The following is an 8,681-nucleotide window of genomic DNA, read 5'->3' as shown; positions in this document are numbered from 1 at the left end:
GGGGAATAACTAGACAGAACACCTGAGTTGGCAGCTGCACACACTCTAATGGCTACATCACTGTCCCTGGGATCCCTCCAATTCTCCAGTATATCTTTAGGCACCCGAGCTCCTCCCATGTTCCTCCCCGTAGGCGGAGCCTATCCTGTTACTGAGGCATTCCCAGTACCTCGTAGCTTACTAGACCAGCTAACATGCCACATAAGCAGGTTAGCACCTCCAGGTGTCTCAGCTTTCCATACAGGGGGCCATGGTCCAGAGCTGGGCCCTAACATCTCTCCCTTTTTGTTTTTTACAGGGGTTATCTCTGGGGTTATGGAGATCTTGGGGTTATGCATAAGGTTTCGAAATTCAGCTTTGGTATTAAGTACAGCTCGTCTTATCAAACTGCAAGCGCATTGTAACATACAAGGAAGAAAAAGACACAGGAGCAGGAAAAAAAAGCTATAGGTCCTAGAAATGTGGCAAGCCACTGGAAGTTTACAAGACTGTCAAGCCAATGAACCAAGTCCGTGGCTTCCTTTGCTCTCTCTTCTTCATATTTCTTCGAGATATTATTCATTTCTTATAGTGGCATTGAAGCTGCAGATAAAGCTGGGTAAGTTGCAGTTCATCTCCTATGTTTGAAGAAGGGGTGCAACATGGTTGCATAGTAGGAGTATTGCGAGAAAGATCAGGAGCACCATTATGTTGTAGATGGCTAAAGGCCTGACAAAGTTTCTGTAACTGTCTTTGTTGTCTCTATCGTGCCCCCTGTGACTTCTTCATCGTGATTGCTGTCTTCCAACACTCGGATACGTTTCACTGGAACCCACACTTCTTTGTTGTCATCTGTTAAAACACAAACATATCCTTTTCCCCAAGTTAATACTATATGAGGAACAAACCATTGTTTATTCTCATCATGCCACATCACCTTATGGGCTTTGGCATTCAATGCATTTGCTGTAACTGACTTGGTCTTAATAGACTCAGTCTTTGTAGGAGATGTTAAAAATTTCATAGCGGCTGATAAGCCATCATCATCAAATTTCAAATAATCTAATGTGTAAACAGCCAATTGTAATTTGTCATCAACTCCTGGTCCAGCTCCCCCTTTTTGTTTTTGCAAATAAGTTTTCAATGAGCGATTCACTTGCTCTACTATAGCTTGGCCAGTAGGATTATGGGGGATTCCAGTAACATGTGATATAGAGAATTTTGCCATGAACTGTTGAATGGCTTTGTTAGTATAAGCTGGACCATTGTCTGTTTTAATACTTCTAGGCACACCATGATGGGCAAAGCACTGTAAGAGGTGTGCTCTGACATCCTTGACAGCCTCTCCACACCTCACTGACATCCTTCCACAACACCTATTGTTGCTGGGGTGCAATCTGCTCTTTACTAATAATTCTGATATCATAACGGCCCAAAAATGAAAAGAATGTTTGTGAAGGATTAAGGCTGTCATAATCTAAGGTTAAGTTGTTCATAGTATATACAGCCTGTGCCAATTGTTCCCGAGGGCACCTACCTTTTTGTTTTTGAAGGAACAGGTTGAGTGTTTTATTCTTCCTATATACTGTTGCCTGACTCATAGAGTTATATGGTATTCCTGAAATATGAATGATTTATAAAAAGAAATTCAATATTAGAACTGGAGCCCAAGTACAGGCACTCAAGCACCACACCCTGTCCCCCTATAAACTGATGGGACCCAACATATTTTGAGATAAGGGATGAAGGTCTCAACTTCTGAAATTGCTTCCTGCTGAGATTGGATGTAGAGCTGACCCTGCCTCACAGGGTCCCAACGTTGGAGGGGTTGTGTCTTTAACCAATACGAGAAACATGTTGATTCAGAGGGTGATAGGTGATGGTCTTGGACAAGGAAACCTAGAAAATACAAATCTGGCCCCAAGATTAAACAAACAAGAACCAAAAAGGCGTAAGAATAAAATAACTAGAAGTGAGGTAAGTGTGAGAATATTGTCAGACTTCCTCACGCTCTCTTGACATACTTAGTAACTACCTAGGATAGGAGGGGTTTGAATGATTCACATTTGTCTCCAACCTCCTTATCTGCTTTCTATGTATTTTGATCAAGCTTTTATTTAGCTTTCCAAATCTCTAGAACTGACCATTCAGACTGCTTCATAGTCCTTTATATTTCTATCATAGACAAGATAGTGCATAAGTTATTATTGCTAACTAGCATAGCTGTATTATCTTAAACAAAAGAGATTTCTAAGTTGAATCTCACAACTGAATAGATGATCATCGTTGTTTCATCAGCTTGTTTATCTTTTTCTGATTATATTCACTCTGGAAGAAAAAACTTTGGAAATTAAGTTGTTAATAAGTTCACACATTAGTATTAACTTTTGCTTATTAAAACAACAAGATCTGTTCTGCTTTATAGATCATTACATATTAAGTAGCAATACATTAACTTGAAAATGAAAATTTTAATAGGCTTTATCCTTATTTTGAAAAATATTTCTTCTAAAAATATTCCTTGTTCTTTCTTAAAACAGTTGAAATTTTATCATAATGTTGAGTTACTAAATTTTTTTTTAAAAAGAAGATTAGGTGAAACCTTTTAAAATGATAGTTGTCTTTTCACTTTGAAGCAAAAATAAACCTTTTAAAATTAAAATTTATTAAAACTTAGATGGTATAAAAATGTTCTAAGGAATATAAATTCCCAAAGTATTATAACAAATCAAATTCTTAGATATTCCAGAATTCCTAGATATCACAAATTATTTTAATAAAAGTGCATAATAGAATCTCACATTGGTAACAGTAAGAGACTGATTACAAAAAAAAATTACTGCTTCAAACAATGGGGACATCTTAAGGTGAGTCTTAAGTCATTTACATACATTTCTGAACATGTTCCAATTTCACATAAAAATATTATTAAGTTTTCCAGTAAGATTATACAAAAGGGCTCACATGTTATACTGACTACTTGTAATTGATCATAGAAGTTTGCTATAAAAGGAAAAAATACGGACATGTTGATATAGCAAATATGATAGGATAAAACATTTTTGACTCTGTTTGAATTCAGATAGTAGTGAAATTTTCCAACCATGCAGTATCTGTATTATATCCAGACTCAGGAATAGTCAGGTGGAAAACATTCCTTTATAAAAGGTCAGAATGAGAAAACTGACCAGGAGGATCCCATCCTAGATTGAGTCTAGAATTGTCCCCTCAGTGTTTCCTCTCCAGATACAAATTTCACCTGATAACAGTACAGGATGCAGGATCACAGTCCCTCTGAGTAACTTGTGGCATATTCTTTCAGATACTGATCTAATGCAGACAACTATACCCAAATTCACACTTAAACAAAACTATTTATGGTCCCAAATGTTTTTAGCTTAAACAGCAAACTTCACTAATCCCAACTTAAAGCCAAATACAGTTATTTGTATTCCCATGGAGTTGAAATAAGCAATGAAGATTAACAGGACTCACATACATATGAGATTTCGTTTAAGATCCTTCCTTCTCAAATTTAAAACTTGTCCTGATATAAAAGTCACTTATTAAAAACCTTTTCTGTCTATTACAAGTATTGAGCATACCACATTCATAGTTTATGGATTATATAAGCCAAACAAATTTCTTTCTTAGGACTGATGACCTTGTCCACATGAAAGAGGCCTTTGCAGTTATTTAAAAATAAAAGAAATTGGCATGAATCCCATGCTTGCCAAACCCCAAACATACCGTCTGGACTGTTCTGAATGGGCAGAACCAGTCTAAATAAAATTTTTACTCCATTCTTTTCTTTCTATACACAGTAATCAATTAACAATTTTAGGTTTAGCATTAAAACAGCAACTTCAAAAACTTAGTTAAGAATCTTACAACTTTTATAAATGATAAACAAATTATTCTAGCTGTAATTTCTTTTTCAGGCAAAGGTGAAAATACCTGGTTTTCTAGATGGCAATTACAAAACATTATAAGATAAGGTTAGTAGGACTGATAAAATTTTTAAGTAACGTAAATGGCTACACACAATTTTTCCAACATCTTTTAGTTTCAACAAGATTCAGATTACAAATTGCTTTCTCTTAATACCATTTCTGGATTACAGAGTAAAATAAAAATCATAATGGTTCTAATTTTTACTCAAGAAAATTTCACATCTATGTCTACTCCTTAAAAATGTGTTTGAAAGAGAAAGTTGTAAAACTGCAAGTGGAAGTGAGGGAGACTCTGGAACAAAGTCCAGTGGCGCCAGTCCCCTCCTTTCCACTTGGGAGTCAAATCTCTGAGGTGTCTTTTTTCATTTTCAGATTTATGCATTTTCTCAATTTGCCTTAGTGCCAAATAATACAATAAATTCTGACCTGTCTTAAACATCCAATTAGGAGTGACATGTTTCACTTGAAATATGACCAGAATAACAACCTTTTAGTTGTATCCCATACACAAAAACTTTTCTCTTTTATGTGAGGCATGAGATAATTAAAATGCTATTCAATCTGTCTTTCTGATATAAGGGAAAAATTTTTCCCAAATTTCATCTTGTCTTTCTCTCCACCTTCATAACTTGGCCAGAGTTAGAAAGTAAAGAGAGAGAGAGAGAATTTTACCAACTACTTAACAATAAATTCCAAAACTTTTATGCTTTGCTTAAACTTCATACCAGTGTTGTACTCCTAGTGGGCTTTGATTAAAACTCCTTTAAAACTTCACATATTATTGCCTTGTATTTCTTATGAAAAACTGCATTCAGCAGTCATATAAACTAAATAATTATAAGATTAGTTCCTCTCTTTCTCTCTCCCATTCTCCTCCCTGATGCTGCAGCCATCAGAGAGAAGGGATGAGGGGGAGGGAAAGAGATAACATTCTGAATTCCAGCTACAATGGAGCTGGCCGTAATAAATCACAAACACACACACACAGAACATGTAAAGACTGAACACATACACAGACAATAAAAAAATTCAAAAACTGAGAATAGATTGTCAGAAATCATCTGCATAAATTAGACCTATGGCTTGATTTCTTTTCCTTAGTTCCAAACATAATTTTAAACTTGTTGGCTCCATATATTCAGCATGAGACTCTACAATGTCCTCCTTAAATGACACATTCTTTCTAAACTCTAATTGCTTCAATTTTTTTTATCTTTAGAAGTTCAGTCTCCAAATTATTAATTTTTTCTTTTTCTTTCCACTCTGATACCTCCTTCTGCAAATCAGGATACATTTTTTCTGGGCTATGCTCTCTTGAGCTCTCTGAAGAGCTTGAAGGAGTGGTCTGTGTCGAGGTGAAAAATTGTCTGACTTGTTTATACAAACTGCCTCTTTAAGTTCTTTCAACAGTTTAAAGGGCACCGGTCGATGATAAGGCTTCCCAGGTCCTTTTCTGTTTTTATCAACACAAATGGGGAATAAGAGGGAAGGTTTTCTATTCCACACATCCCAATCTATCTCCTCTCCCTCCTCTAAAGCAGCCTTTAGGCTTTGAGTAAGCATGCTTTTTGAACGGGGATTCGTCAGTAATTTTTTGGACCCCACGGTCATAGCTGCAAAAGCTGTACAGGGATCCCAGTCGGAATACTCCACTTCCCCCTCCCAAGTAACGTCCCACTGTACAGGATGGGTCTTACTTTCTTTGTTCCTTCCGTGCTGCGTGCTAGCCCTCTCTCCCCTCCCTGATTCTTCACTCCCTGAGTTCTTTCTTTGCTGTGCAGCCAATAGAATTGAAGCAGGTCCCCCTTTTGAACCTCCCCCTCTCTCCTCCAGTTTTTCTGCGTCCCTCGTGGCTAATTCTTTGTTCCCCTTTTTTCCAACGCCATTTTTCTTAATTCCCCTTAACTCTTCCCAAGGATAGATAGGTGGTAGGTCATCATCTGAAGTTTCCCCCAAAGAATCTCCCACCTGGGTGCCACTATGTTCAGTGAGAAAAGGGCACTGTGGCTCTTGCAGCAACAGGTTTATCAGGGAGTAAAAGGTGAAATCATGATCAGTCAGAGTGCCAGGTTTAGTTTCAGCATAAGAGATCATCTGCTGACTGACTACACCCCAATTAGCCTTATTTATTCCAGAGTGTTCTAACCAAGGAGAAATCTCCCAAATCTTTTCTACAAAAATATGGCATTGTCTCATATGGGGCTTAATGTGCTGCAGCTTGCACAACTTATATAACTGGCATGCAAGCACTGCCTTTTGCTCGGGTTTGATCAGGGGGATACTACACCCCTGACCCATGTTTGCTTCCCCACCTTCCCAGGAAATTCCTGAGGCTGTCTAGCTCTTCTCCTCAAAGTGAGGAGAGCAAGAGGATTTCCTAACGTAGCAGTCCCTGTTCCAGGCCCCAAAATGTCCAGGGCTTTCTTCACTAATTTAAATCTCCCAGGCTCCCTACGTTAACTTTCCCTCCCTGGGCTTCGCTTGGAATCTTACCTCAAGATCTATGTCTTTATTGGTCCTCAGACGTCTCTGGCCCCCTCCAGTGAGGGAGGGGAATAACTAGACAGAACACCTGAGTTGGCAGCTGCACACACTCTAATGGCTACATCACTGTCCCTGGGATCCCTCCAATTCCCCAGTATATCTTTAGGCACCCGAGCTCCTCCCATGTTCCTCCCCATAGGCGGAGCCTATCCTGTTACTGAGGCATTCCCAGTACCTCGTAGCTTACTAGACCAGCTAGTATGCCACATAAGCAGGTTAGCACCTCCAGGTGTCTCAACTTTCCATACAGGAGGCCATGGTCCAGAGCTGGGCAGTAACACTCCTCATAAACCCCCTGAGGGAACTGAGCCCTGTGTGGTGGCCCTGCCCCCATCTGAGCACCTAAACTTAATCTCACACTGAATAGCAGCCCTGCCCCCGTCCAAAGCCCTGAGGCTAGGGAGCAGCATTTTAATCTCAGACCCCAAGAGCTGGCTGGGCAAATCTGGAGGCGAGGTGGGGGTGGAGAGGACACTCAGAAGTCAAGTAACTGGCTGGGAAAATGCCCAGGAAAGGGGAAAAAAATAAGACCATAGAAGGTTACTTTCTTGGTGAACAGATATCTCCTCCATTCCTTTCAGATGAGGAACAACAATGATTACCATCAGGGAAGGACATAGAATTCAAGGCTTCTGTATCCCAGACATCCAAAATAAATATTCAATAGGCTCAGGCAATGGAAGAGGTCAAAAAGGATTTTGAAATTCAAGTTAGAGAGGTCGAGGAAAAACTGGGAAGAAAAATGAGGGAGATGCAAGAAAAGCATGAAAAGCAGGTCAACACCGTGCTAAAGGAGACCGAAAAAAATGCTGAAGGAAATAACACCTTGAAAAATAGGCTAACTCAATTGGCAAAAGAGGTTCAAAAAGCCAATGAGGAGAAGAATGCTTTAAAAAGCAGAATTAGCCAAACGGAAAAGGAGGTTCAAAAGTTCACTGAAGAAAAGAGTTTTTTAAAACTTAGAATGGAACAGATGGAGGGTAATGACTTTATGAGAAACCAAGAAATCACAAAACAAATCCAAAAGAATGAAAAACATGGAAGATAATGTGAAATATCCCATTGGAAAAACAACTGACCTGGAAAATAGATCCAGGAGAGATAATTTAAAAGTTATGGGACTATCTGAAAGTCATGATCAAAAAAGAGCCTAGACATCATCTTTCATGAAATTATCAGGGAATACTGCCCTGATATACTAGAATCAGAGGGCAAAATAAATATTCAAGGAATCCACTGATCACCACCTGAAAGAGATGCAAAAAGAGAAACACCTAGGAACATTGTGGCCAAATTCCAGAGCTCCCTGGTCAAGGAGAAAATATTGGAAGCAGCTGGAAAGAAACAATTTAAGTATTGTGGAAATGCAATCAGGATAACACAAGACCTAGCAGCTTCTACATTAAGAGATCAAAGGGCATGGAATATGATATTCCAGAAGTCAAAGGAACTAGGACTAAAACCAAGAATCATCTACCCAGCAAAACTGAGTATAATACTTCAGGGGAAAAATTGGCCTTTCAATGAAATAGAGGACTTTCAAGCATTCTTGATGAAAAGACCAGAGCTGAAAAGAAAATTTGACTTCACAACACAAGAATGAAAAGAAGCATGAAAAGGTAAACAGCAAAGAGAAGTCATAAGGGACTTTGCTAAAGTTGAACTGTTTACATTCTTACATGGAAAGACATTATTTGTAGCTCTTGAAACTTTTCAGTATCTCGGTAGCTGGTAGGATTACATACATACACACACACACACACACACACAGAGCACAGAGTGAATGGAATAGAATGAGATCATATCTTTAAAAAATGACATTAAGCGGTGAGAGAGAAATATGTTGGGAGGAGAAAGGGAGAAATGGAATGGGGCAAATTATCTCTCATAAAAGAGGCAAGAAAAAGACTTTTTAGTGGAGGGAAAAAGAGGGGAGGTGAGAGAAAAACATGAAGTTTACTTTCATCACATTCCACTAAAGGAAGGAATAAGATGCACCCTCATTTTGGTTTGAAAACCTATCTTACAATACAGGAAAGTGGGGGGTAAGGGGATAAGCAGGGTGGGGGGGGGAATGATGGAAGGGAGGGCAATCGGAAGAGGGAAAATTTGAAGTCAGCACTCTTGGGGAGGGACAGGATCAAAAGAGAGAATAGAAGCAATGGGGGGCAGGATAGGATGGAGGGAAGTATACTTAGTCTTATA

General features: G+C 38.8%; 1 long non-coding RNA gene across 1 annotated transcript; it reads right to left on the bottom strand.

The window, feature by feature from the left end:
* Positions 1-583: 583 nt before the first annotated feature.
* Positions 584-6,592, bottom strand: LOC140526383 (uncharacterized). The gene is made up of 2 exons (XR_011974345.1): positions 6,426-6,592; positions 584-1,597 (listed from the first exon to the last, which is right to left on the bottom strand). It is a non-coding gene; the product is annotated as an uncharacterized lncRNA (long non-coding RNA).
* Between the last annotated feature and the right edge of the window lie 2,089 nt (positions 6,593-8,681).

This window comes from Notamacropus eugenii, chromosome 2, assembly GCF_028372415.1.
Source record: "Notamacropus eugenii isolate mMacEug1 chromosome 2, mMacEug1.pri_v2, whole genome shotgun sequence".
Taxonomy (NCBI): domain Eukaryota; kingdom Metazoa; phylum Chordata; class Mammalia; order Diprotodontia; family Macropodidae; genus Notamacropus; species Notamacropus eugenii.
The sequence above is the reverse complement of the archived record's forward strand: the minus strand, read 5'-3'. Positions and strand labels throughout refer to the sequence as shown.